The following is a 13,720-nucleotide window of genomic DNA, read 5'->3' on the forward strand; positions in this document are numbered from 1 at the left end:
TCATGTAGTTGCCCTCCTCCTAATCTTTGAGTCCTATAAAAGAATATAGACAACAAAAATTAAGTAGAGGATACAAGTTTATTATATAAAGAAAGAATTGAAACAAGAAAGAACTAAAGACTTAAATGAAAACAAGGAAGATGAACTTGGGTTGCCTCCCAAGAAGCGCTTGTTTAAGGTCATTAGCTCGACCACCTCATTAGATTCATCTAAATCTCGCTCTTAGAGGGGTAAGATATTTTAGAACCCTCTTACCAAGGGCTCTTATTATGGAGAAAGCTTTCAACATAGGAGAAATAAAGTGAAGTATCGCTTTCCCCATCTTCGTCTTCTTGAAAATCTTTTTAGGTGGTTGAAGATGGTTTAAATTGAGCTTCCAATTCTTGGCCAAAGAGAAATCTGCACATGCAAAAGAAAAACATACCTCCCATAAGCATGTAAAATAAGTAAGAACTAGAACCATATCAAAATAAGTTGAATAAGTAATAAAAATCGAATCACATCCAACAAAGTCAATGATGGATACCTCTAAAAAGTTATCCAAAAGATTACAAGAAATACTAACCTTACTTTGCTGAGAGATACATGAAAGTTCCAAACATATGGGCATGGCATGACTTCTTCAGAAATAAGTACTAGTTCTGGCTCATGTGGGAGTGCAACTAAAAGTGGTGATTCTTGAGACTCTGTTAATTCTGCATAAGTCCCTACACATTGGTCCACAACATGTTCAATCCTTACAACTCTCATAATCTCAGAAGGTTGTGTGGACAAAGGAGATGATTCTTGAGATGTTGCTTCCACAACACAGCTCCCTACACATCCTTCCATATCATCAACGACACAAATATCAAAAAATAAACCAACATCAATATCCTCAGTAGAAGAATCAACTATAGGATGATCACTGACTTCATTTGCATTTTAAAGTTGATCTGCCTCATTATATTCATCATCTGAAAATTCAATTTCATCATAACATCCTGTAAAACTTGGAGGTAGATCCGAAAACTTGTCATCATAACATCCTGTAAAACTTGGAGGTAGATCTGAAAACTTGTTATCCACTGCATTATCATCACAATCCTCATCTGAAGAGTATTCATCTTTATATACATCCAGAAATCTGTACTCAACCATATTAGAATCACAGAATTTTTAAAGTCTTTGTTTTCATTGACCTTCACTAGCCTTTGTGGAAAAGGAACCCTTAGTGAAGCTCTTGGGAAAGGTACTTCCTTTTTCCCATATTCCCTTTGAGCTTGCAGAGGAGGTCCAACTTGCTTATCTAGTGTTGGTATTATCAACCATTGAGGAAAAGGTACTTGTGGCCTTTGTGAACTTCCTGGAGTAATGGAATTGAGTTCTTGAGGTCTTCTATTGTTCTTCACCTCAATTCTAAACAAATCCTTCTTTAGAAGTTCTTCACGATTCTTGCCACTTCTCAACTTAATATTATTATCATTTACACTAGATCTTGTCTTTGTAGGAGGAAGGTCTTCTTTGAATCATTTTGAAACAATACTATCAATCTTTGCCTCCAATTATTTGGACCCCTCATTCTGTGACTTGTGAATTTCAAAATTCTTGGATGGTTGGATTGCAATTTGTTTAACATGCTCTCTTGCATTTATGGCTTGCACTTCTTGAATTTTTGAAGGAGATTTCATCCAACATTTGTTCGACCATTCTTGAAGGTTCAATGCCACTTGATCAATTAATGTATATGCTTCATCCACACTCTTGTTCATAAAAGAACCTTCAACTGATGAATCTATTAAATATTTGTCTGAGAAAGAAATTCTCGTATAAAATATGTGCAAAGTCAACCATTTTTCCAAACCATGATGAGGGCATTGCCTTTGTAGACTCTTGAATCTGTCACATGCTTCAAATAATGATTCTCCATCTGTCTGAACAAAATTTGTAATGTAATTTCTCATATACACTATTCTATTTGGAGGGAAAAATGATTCAAAAATTGCTGCTCCAATTGTTCCCAACTTGTAATGCTTTGAGGACGGAGAGAATATAACCAAATCCTTGCTTTATCCTTAATACTGAAATGAAATGCCATCAATTAAACTGCATCCGCTGACACTCCTTCACAGTTCACCATATCACAAAGCTCTAGAAATGTCTCAAGGTGCAGATAAGGACTTTCTGATACTTCTCCTCCAAATTTGTGACCTTGTATTATGAAAATTAACTCTGGGTTTAGTTGGAAACTTTCTACTTCAATATGAGGTTGCACAATGGGAGATATAAATCTTGTAGAAATGGGTGCAGAAAAATCTCTTAAGGGTCTGCTTGACATGTTAGTGCTCATAGATATCTAAGAAAAAATTATGAGAAAAAATAAAAATGAAGAATTAAAGACAAGAAATAAAATGCTATATAAAAGCAAGAAATAAAATATAGAATTTAAATTGCAAGAAACAAAGTGCATAATGAAAACAAGAAAGAAAAGACAAAAGGGAAAAGAAAAATGTCTAGAGTAACTCATATGCTAATCAACTAATGTTAATCGAAAATAGTCCCCGGCAACGGTGCCAAGTGCATGGTTACATCACCGCAAGTGCATGGTTACGTCGTCAGTAATACAAAAGATATCAAATTCACATGGACTATTGATTAAGCACTAGTTAATTTTTCATGGCGAGCTATCTAGACAACCGAAGGTTAATTGGAAAAGAGAGAGTGAAGAAAAGAGAGAATGTAAAGAGTAGAGAAAGAGGGGGAGTTGGATTTGAGGATAGATAGATACTAGGATTTCGATTTCGTTGTGATGCTAGTTAATGTCCCTATGCATTGTTCATCTCCCTAACTCCATGCTTACACTCGTGTAGGAGTTCTAACTAGAGTCCGGTACAATCTCACGAAGATTGCATCGAAGAGTTTACTCAAGTTCTACCACCATTATGTAGAAGAGGTAATTTAGGAAGTCCGATTATAGGGATCATCCTTCTCACACAAGGGCCCACGATCCTACGTTCTTAGATTACACAGATTACTTCCTAACGGTAAATTAATGCAATTAACTGAACACAAAGTTATGCCCATTTTACTATTGGTATGCAGTGTAGGATTTGACATGGTCGTGTGCCAAGGCCGTGTCTCATAGAAACGCATTTTAGGCCTTCAAGACGTGTTTTTCTCTGGTTTAAGGCTTCATAAGAGTTGTAGATCTTGAAGTTATCTATATTTTGATATAAAGAACAACATGTAACTCCAACCAAGCATAAAGTTATGGTTGTTTTAGTTTCAATCTGCAGTACTAAAAATTCCACACGACCTTCAGACGGTCGTGTGGATTCCACACGTCCTCCACACGCCCCCCACACAGCCTTGACATGGCCGTGTCGATTCCACACAGCCAGAACATGGAAAAACTTGGTTTTCGCATGCCCGTATTGTTAGAGTATATACTAAAAGCCTAGCTTTTGTAAACATTTATTTTTAAATAAAGAATCACATTGGTCAAAAATATCTACATTTATGCTAAGTGTAGTTGTTCAATTAATTTATATTGTAGATAACATGGTGTGTGGTGTCACACACAGAAGATTATATTATTGGTTCTTTATAAATTATAAGCAGTAGCTCGCGACTAAGATGGAAAGGAACAAACCATTGGAATAGTCGTAGTGTAATTAGGTGTTAGTTTATCTTGACTGATAAATTACACTAGTACACTTTGAGTGTACTGAGCAGGACCATTTAAGGTAAGTTCTTTTTATACTGACTTGATAAAAGAACAACACCTTAGTTATTATGGAAGTGTGTGCTCTTAATCCTAATATAATAACAAGCACATATATTTAGTATTCATTTCTTTGACTTATCAAAGGGTGAGATTTAGCTCGATAAATCAATAGACCCGATAAGTTGAGAAATGATATTACTTATAGTGTGTATTGTTAATTATAGAAGGAAACTGTGTCCTAGTAATATAGGTCGATAATGTCCCCAAGAGGAGCTCATAAGGATTGTCATGTTAAACCCTGCAGGTGGACTTAGTTCGACATGATGATAAGGTTGAGTGATACTACTCTTGGACTAAGACATTAATTAAAATGAGTTGTCAGTAACTCAATTAATTAGTGGACATCCGACATCTTAAACACAGGGAGACTAACACACTCATAATAAGAAGGAGTCCAAAATGTAATTTGGGATTGGTGCGGTAGTTCAATAATAATTCTTTAGTGGTATGAATTATTATTGATGAAATTAAGTTGGGTGTTTGGGGCGAACACAGGAAGCTTAATTTCATCGGAAGACAAAAACCAATTCCTCCTCTAGGTCCCTATAGTGGCATCTTATTTATAAAGTATTATACCCACCTATACCCACCTTTATACCCATCCTAATGGGGCCAGCAAAGCTACTTGGAGCCCAAGCTACGGGTCGGCCAAGACCAATAGGATGAGCCAAGTAGGTGGCTGGCCAATGCTTGGAGCCCAAGCATAAGTGGCCGGCCCTAATCAAATTAAAAGGGTTTTAATTTTTAAAATTTTTCTTATGTGGATTCCATAGTTTTAAAAGAGAGTTTAAAATTTAAATCTTTCCTTTTTATAGCTTTCTACAAAAGATTAAGAAAAGATATGATATCTTTTCTTATTTGTAGATTGAAAGGAAGATTTTAATTTTGAGAAAACTTTCCTTTTTTGTAACCATGTTCATGATTTAAAAGAGAGTTCTAAAATTATAGGTTTTTCCTTTTATAAGTTTCTACAAAAGATTAAGAAAAGATTTGATATCTTTCCTTATTTGTAGATTGTAAGGAGATTTTAATTTTAAAGATAACTTTCCTTTTGGAAATCATCCACATGTTTTAATAGAGAAATTTTAATTTATATATTTCTTTTTATAACCAACCATGAAGGGATAAATTATTAGAAAAATTTTTATTTTAAAATTTCTGGAAACAAATTAGGAAGTTTTAATTCTTGTTAAAACTTTCCTTGTTTGGGATTATGAGGTGGCCGACCATATTGTTTTAAGAAAAGGAAATAAGTTTTAATTAATTAAATTTTCCTTTTCATGTCAAAGTAATAAGGAAGTTTTTAATTTAAATTTTCCTTATTTGCCAAGACCAAAGATTATAAAAGAGGGGGTATGTAACTACCACCCTTCTTACTACTTCTACTACTCTCTAAGGATGACCGTTACTTAACTACTAACTCTACTTAACCGGTATGATCGAAACCACGAGGAGTTCTTACCGAAAAATTTCGGTAGAGTCTCCCCTGTACTGATGACTAAATTCATCAATACATACAAATAATAAACCATCAGCCACATGCGGCTGGTATATATACTTCACAACCACGCAGTAATAAAACACAACAACTAAAAATTAACTATTCTAGCAATAGTAAATGAATAAAGCTCCAACAGTGGAAACAACCAACTAACAATGCGGAATAAGAAATAACTCTTTTACAATCTCAATTGACATAAAGCATAAAGTACAACTCAAATCCCCTGATCTCTCTCACAGTCCTGGCATCACATACCTTCCACACCACCTTGTCGCCTTCCTTGCTAAATCTTTTCCTTTCCTTTATCTGCAGTAAGAGAAAATACAATCTATAAGCAAAATTTGCTTAGTAAGCGCTATCTAACTCACAAAAGCACGAATATGCATGTATACAAAAAGAACTAGAACTGTATGCTTAAAAAGAAGCATATATAGCTACTCATGTTAATCTCATAGCAATAAAGGTTACTCATGCTCAACTAATAGCAAAGCAATAAAATTAGCATACTCATGACATACAAGAATAAACCGCATGCTAGAAGATAAAGTCAATCATGCTAAATAAGAATAAAACTACATGCCAGTAGATAAAGCTAATCATGCTCAATAAACTAATCAGGAAACAAATAAAATTAATACTGCATGCTAGAATTCAAAAGAACTAAACTTACTGATTCTAAGCATATGTGAAACTTGTTTCATTTGTTCCAAAACTTATACTTTATTACTTCAAAACAATAATAAAGTTCTTCTTGGTTAAAAACTTATACTTTAATACTTAAAAATAATAATCAACTTCTTTCTTGGGCCCAGGCTTAGTACCAATGCGCGCTCCCTAATAGAGACTGTGGTAGCTAGTCATCAGTCCTATGAGGGTAAAGACCTTGGTCTTACCAGGGCCAAGACCTTGGAATTGGTCACCTGGATTTGTTTAACGATAACCTTGGAAGTCGAGTACTAGCCTTTCTTTAAAATAAAATACTTATTATCTTTTTATGTTCTTATAATTAAATGCCTTGGCATTTCCTTGAGCACTTGGTGTGCTACTGATCCCAATACTTAAAATTTAGAGATCCTATCAAGACCTTGATCTTTCCTCACTTATAACTACTCATTATAGCAATGAAAAATCTAAACTAAATGCTATGTATATACATGTATATGCTATAATCTGTTCTTGCCCATCTTAAAGCAAAGGGAAAACAAAGTCAGCATACTACACTTATAAAAATCTGCACATGTTCAGCTAAGGGTAAATAAAAATCTGCACATGTTCAGCTAAAGGTAAATGAATTCTGCACACTAATACTTAATAAAATCTGCACACTAAAATGCTGCATATTAAGCTAACACAATTCTGCATATTAAGCTACACAATTCTGCATACTAACTTAATTAAATTCTGCATTATAACTTAATAAAATCTGCAGTCCAATACTAAACTGAAGTGCCTAAAAATAACATGGTACAACACTTAAAACCTCATGATAATTAACTCTTAAAACAGAAATTAAACATACCCTTATGCATCTGATATTTACTCGCTTTGTAAGTTGATTTAAACATGGTAAGTTTCTAATCTTCTAAGGAAAACAACTAGAGGCATGACCCAATTTATAGTGCAACATTCACACACATAACTCCTTAAACATGCTGCAACAGGAATAAAACAAAGGAAAGAAAAACTGAATTCTTTAAGCATGCTATAGAATGCTACGGCAGAAATAACAGGAAGAAATCAATTCTCGAAAATTTCTCTTAAATCCCTAACAACAATTCTTTAAGCACGCTACTGTCAAATTAAAAGGAGAAGATAAATCTCATCACATGCTTGAAATCTGACTCATCTCCTACACATTGCCTGCCCACAAAGCTAAAACCTAATCTGATCAAATTCAACTTGATGTAAAATTAAAACAACCTATGTAGCAAATTCATAGCTTAAACCTTTTTGTAAAGCAACCAAAATCTCCAATCATGCTTCAACAGATTAGCAAGAAAATAAGCAAATTCTTGAATCTATTCTAGGAACAAAAGCTCCACCTATACCCACCTTTATACCCATCCTAATGGGGCCAGCAAAGCTACTTGGAGCCCAAGCTACGGGTCGGCCAAGACCAATAGGATGAGCCAAGTAGGTGGTCGGCCAATGCTTGGAGCCCAAGCATAAGTGGCCGACCCTAATCAAATTAAAAGGGTTTTAATTTTTAAAATTTTTCTTATGTGGATTCCATAGTTTTAAAAGAGAGTTTAAAATTTAAATCTTTCCTTTTTATAGCTTTCTACAAAAGATTAAGAAAAGATATGATATCTTTCCTTATTTGTAGATTGAAAGGAAGATTTTAATTTTGAGAAAACTTTCCTTTTTTGTAACCATGTTCATGATTTAAAAGAGAGTTCTAAAATTATAGATTTTTCCTTTTATAAGTTTCTACAAAAGATTAAGAAAAGATTTGATATCTTTCCTTATTTGTAGATTGTAAGGAGATTTTAATTTGAAAGATAACTTTCCTTTTGAAGATCATCCACATGTTTTAATAGAGAAATTTTAATTTATATATTTCTTTTTATAACCAACCATGAAGAGATAAATTATTAGAAAATTTTTTATTTTAAAATTTCTGGAAACAAATTAGGAAGTTTTAATTCTTGTTAAAACTTTCCTTGTTTGGGATTATGAGGTGGCCACCCATATTGTTTTAAGAAAAGGAAATAAGTTTTAATTAATTAAATTTTCCTTTTCATGGCAAAGTAATAAGGAAGTTTTTTATTTAAATTTTCCTTATTTGCCAAAATCAAAGATTATAAAAGAGGGGATATGTAACGACCACCCTTCTTACTACTTCTACTACTCTTTAAAGATGACCGTTACTTAACTACTAACTCTACTTAACCGGTATGATCGAAACCACGAGGAGTTCTTACCGAAAAATTTCGGTAGAGTCTCCCCTGTACCGATGACTAAATTCATCAATACATACAAATAATAAACCATCAGCCACATGCGGCTGGTATATATACTTCACAACCACGCAGTGATAAAACACAACAACTAAAAATTAACTATTCTAGCAATAGTAAATGAATAAAGCTCCAACAGTGGAAACAACCAACTAACAATGCGGAATAAGAAATAACTCTTTTACAATCTCAATTGACATAAAGCATAAAGTACAACTCAATTCCCCTGATCTCTCTCACAGTCCTGGCATCACACACCTTCCACACCACCTTGTCGCCTTCCTTGCTAAATCTTTTCCTTTCCTTTATCTGCAGTAAGAGGAAATGCAATCTATAAGCAAAATTTACTTAGTAAGCACTATCTAACTCACAAAAGCACGAATATGCATGTATACAAAAAGAACTAGAACTGTATGCTTAAAAAGAAGCATATATAGCTACTCATGTTAATCTCATAGCAATAAAGGTTACTCATGCTCAACTAATAGCAAAGCAATAAAATTAGCATACTCAGGACATACAAGAATAAACCGCATGTTAGAAGATAAAGCCAATCATGCTAAATAAGAATAAAACTACATGCTAGTAGATAAAGCTAATCATGCTCAATAAACTAATCAGGAAACAAATAAAACTAATACTGCATGCTAGAATTCAAAAGAACTAAACTTACTGATTCTAAGCATATGTGAAACTTGTTTCATTTGTTCCAAAACTTATACTTTATTACTTCAAAACAATAATAAAGTTCTTCTTGGTTAAAAACTTATATTTTAATACTTAAAAATAAGAATCAACTTCTTTCTTGGGCTCAGGCTTAGTACCAATACGCGCTCCCTAATAGAGACTGTGGTAGATAGTCATCAGTCCTACGAGGGTAAAGACCTTGGTCTTACCAGGGCCAAAACCTTGGAATTGGTCACCTGGATTTGTTTAACGATAACCTTGGAAGTCGAATACTAGCCTTTCTTTAAAATAAAATACTTATTATCTTTTTATGTTCTTATAATTAAATGCCTTGGCATTTCCTTGAGCACTTGGTGTGATACTGATCCCAATACTTAAAATTTAGAAATCCTATCAAGACCTTGGTCTTTCCTCACTTATAACTACTCATTATAGCAATGAAAAATCTAAACTAAATGCTATGTATATACATGTATATGCTATAATCTGTTCTTGCCCATCTTAAAGCAAAGGGAAACCAAAGTCAGCATACTACACTTATAAAAATCTGCACATGTTCATGTTCAGCTAAGTGTAAATAAAAATCTGCACATGTTCAGCTAAGGGTAAATGAATTCTGCACACTAATACTTAATAAAATCTGCACACTAAAATGTTGCATATTAAGCTTACACAATTCTGCATATTAAGCTACACAATTCTGCATACTAACTTAATTAAATTCTGCATTATAACTTAATAAAATATGCATGCCATACTAAACTGAAGTGCCTAAAAATAACATGGTACAACACTTAAAACCTCATGATAATTAACTCTTAAAACAGAAATTAAACATACCCCTATGCATCTGATATTTACCAGCTTTGTAAGTTGAGTTAAAAATGGTAAGTTTCTAATCTTCTAAGGAAAACAACTAGAGACATGGCCCAATTTGTAGTGCAACATTCACACACATAACTCCTTAAACATGCTGCAACAGGAATAAAACAAAGGAAAGAAAAACTGAATTCTTTAAGCATGCTATAGAATGCTACGGCAGAAATAACAGGAAGAAATCAATTCTCGGAAATTTCTCTTAAATCCCTAACAACAATTCTTTAAGCACGCTACTGTCGAATTAAAAGGAGAAGATAAATCTCATCACATGCTTGAAATCTGACTCATCTCCTACACATTGCCTGCCCATAAAGCTAAAACCTAATCTGATCAAATTCAACTTGATGTAAAATTAAAACAACCTATGTAGCAAATTCACAGCTTAAACCTTTTTGTAAAGCAACCAAAATCTCCAATCATGCTTCAACAGATTAGCAAGAAAATAAGCAAATTCTTGAATCTATTCTAGGATCCCTAAGCATCATAATTCTCTATAACTAAAATCTGAAAACCTAGAAAGTAATTTCCCCCTGGAATTGTGGCATGGCAGAAAACCAAAAAGGAACAAAAGCTCCACACACTAATTTTTTTGAGACTCACGGCAGAACCCTAAGCAAAAAATATGATTCTATACAACCTTCCAAAAATAAAGGAAAGATTCAAAAACTCTTAGAAATCTCGAATTTCTGTACAACATTCACACAAGGAAGAAAACCAATCCCGAAACCTCAATTCACAGCAGGAAATTCTACAGCCACAAACTCTACCATAATCAAAGAATGAATTCGAGAGCTACCCTTACCGCAGGTGAGTAAGCGACTTACCCTTGGTTTTAGGACTTACAACCGGAAGGGGAAGAACTCTAGGGTTTCCGGAGAAGTCGAGTTCTCGGTCTCTTCTTGTGCTCACGGCTCCGCCTCGATGAGGAAACCTTGTACTGGTGAAGAACCACCGGAGAATCCCCTCGCCGACCACCGGAATCGTACCCTAGCTGCAGTCCTGTTCCGCCCGAAAGAGGAAGCGCCGACGCCGCGTGAGAGGATAAAGGGGAGAAAAGGGTTTCGGGTCGGGAGAAAAACCTAAACCCTTTTCTTATAACTAGGGTTTTTTTATTAATTACTATACCTTAAATATTTTTCTCTCCTTCTTAGATTAGCATCGCCCGCTGGTACAGCTGGTCAGCCGGGTTTTGCTCAGGTCAAAGGCCTCGGCTTCGATCCCTCAGCACCGCACTTTTTATTTCAATATATTTTAAACGTTCCTAACTACTGCTTATATATATTTCGTTCCATATATGTTCACAAAATGGGGACCAGTTGGCTGGCTAGATTCAGTTAAGGTCGGGTTCGGGTCCGAGGTCCACGGTTCGAATCTCAACTTTGACAATTTTTTGTCAAAACTTCCTTCGTTTAGTAAAAATACCAAACGACCTCCAAAAATTACATAAAAATACTATAAAAATTCCTAAAAATCTCTAGAATATTTTAAAAATATTTCCAAGTATTAATAAGGACTTTTGGAACTTGAAATAGGGAAAATTGGGTCGTTACAGGGTAGGGGTGCCTTCATGGCTAAGAACTCTATTATAGTTTTCTCTCTTTTCTTCCTTGGTGTAGTCGGCCATCCTCTTCACCTCTTCTCTTCCTTTTGGTGGCCAAACCTCATCAATCTCAAGGAGACTCTTGTGGTGGTCGGATCCTACTTGGAGAAGAAGAGGAAGGAGTTTCTTGCATCCCTTGGAGCTTGGTGGTGGTGACCGAACCTTTACATCCTTGGAGGAGTTTTGGTGGCTGAAACTTGGTGAAGAAGAAAGAAGGGCTTGGGTGGTTCTCATCTCGGTAGATCGTTGCCCACACAACGTCCGAGAGAAGAAGAAGAATATGGTAGAAGATCAAGAGGTCATTGCATAAAAAAAAAGTATAACTAGTAATTATTTTCCGCATCATACTAGTTTTTCTTTGTATGAATTCCAAACACAAGAGGCATATGATTCTAGATTTTTTGGATTAGATATTCGAAGTTGTGTTTATTTTATTTTATTTTGATCTTGTGATTTGATTGTTCTTTTTAGTTAAACCTAATGTTATTTTAGGAAATTAAATATTGAATTTCATTAAGAGACTTTGTCGAGGCAGTGGTGGATGTTCTCATACCCAAGAAGGTCATGTGCCTCATCATGTTTGAACTGGGAGCCAATTTCTGAAATTGATATTTAATTGAATTTATAACATGGGTGGATTTGGATTAATAATGTTAAGTTTCGTTTGCAATCCAAGTTTAAACCATTAAGAACAGATAAGTTAAATTTGGAATCAATAATGTTAAATTCCATTTGTGATTTTGAATTTAATTTTAAAGAATACAATAGGTTGTTAGGAAAGGTTCGACATTTGTACAAATTTTTGTACAGTGGAATCGGTACGATCTTCCTAGGACCAACCAACACGTGTTAGTTCCACATGGCACAAACACTCTGGAAGCTCTAGACTTCATTTAAGCTTCATTTTTGCTCCAAATCGTGTCCTATCAATCAAAACAAGCAAAGAGTAGATCTTTGAATAGAATATAATAGAAGTATAACATTATAATGAAATAGTGTGCAATAAACATAGATTATGCTCTATTTTCAGTAACCACTCCCCCAAGCTTCAAGACTTGGAAGTTTCTCTATTCCTTGCACAATAGGAACTGAATTCATAGAAAAAGCTTTTTATTATTTGGGGGCAAGTGTTAGCCTCATTCCATATTTAGTCTGTAATAAGTTAGATATCAAAAACTTTAAACTTACTACTATGACACTTCAATTAGCTGATCATTCATATAGGTACCCAATGGGTATCATCGAGGACGTGCCGTTTGAGGTGGGTGGTTGTATTTTTGTACCCACAAATTTTATTATTTTGGACATGGAAGAGGGTTCAAAGATCCTAATTATTTTGGGAAGACCTTTCCTTGCGACCGTCGAAGCCATAATTGATGTGAAGAATCATAAATTACCTTTGGCTATTAGTAAGGAAAGGTTAGAATTTGATCTATCTAAATTCCCTAACGATGTCTCTTCTTCTCTAGTAAGCATGTGCAGTGAGGTGAATGCTTATAAAAGTGAGGAATGAAATTTCCATCCTCATGAGAGACCACTGGATAAAATACATGATCCAGCAAAAGTTAAGAGAAGGCCCCCAATAAATAATAAAAAGTACATCTGCCCTGCAAGGGCAAGAATGAAGGAGAAATCAACAACACTAACCCAATGAGGGAAAGTCGTGCCTCCATGGGTATAATCGGTATCAATGGAGATAAGTTTAAGCTAAAGACCTAAAACAAGCACTTCTTGGGAAGCAACACAAGGGTTCTTTTTAGTTATTTTAATTTTTAATTTTCTTCTCTTAGTTAGTTTATCTAAGTTTTTCTTTATTTTATTTTCAACTTGTGAGTCACCTCCACGAGCTAGCCATAATTATCTCATGGGCGTGGAGGCGTTGGAGAAGTTACAAGGAGAAAACTCAGCTCTTGTACACTCTACAGAGTCAGTCGTGTGACTTCACATGGTCGTATGATACAAACAAAGTTGGGAGAGTACCAGGCCTTGTGATACCACACGACCGTGTGGACCTTACAAAAAGAAAGAAGAAGGCAACTGTGTAATTTCACACGGCTATGTGAACCCAGCCGAGATGAAGAAGAACATGGTCGTGTAACTTCACATGGCTGTGTGAGGATGGCAGAGAAGAAGCAGACATGGCCCGTGTAAATCGACACAGTCATGTGAATCTAGCCAAAAAGAAGAAGAAACAAGCCATGCCACCCGACATGGCTGTGTGAAGATACCCTTGACCTGGCCGTGTCTATAAGACATGGTCGTGCCAAGGTCGTGTCCGCTGCACACCCTTGCCAAGATCAACATCTCTACTCACTTTTTCTCCCCAA

At 35.0% G+C, this 13,720-nt stretch overlaps 1 non-coding gene across 1 annotated transcript; it reads left to right on the forward strand.

Annotated features, from left to right (window-relative positions):
- The first annotated feature begins 1,839 nt into the window (after positions 1-1,839).
- LOC122039134 lies at positions 1,840-1,945 on the forward strand. The gene has a single exon (XR_006128028.1). It is a non-coding gene; the product is annotated as a small nucleolar RNA R71 (small nucleolar RNA).
- Positions 1,946-13,720: the final 11,775 nt, after the last annotated feature.

The sequence above is a fragment of the Zingiber officinale genome, chromosome 1A (genome assembly GCF_018446385.1).
Source record: "Zingiber officinale cultivar Zhangliang chromosome 1A, Zo_v1.1, whole genome shotgun sequence".
Classification (NCBI taxonomy): domain Eukaryota; kingdom Viridiplantae; phylum Streptophyta; class Magnoliopsida; order Zingiberales; family Zingiberaceae; genus Zingiber; species Zingiber officinale.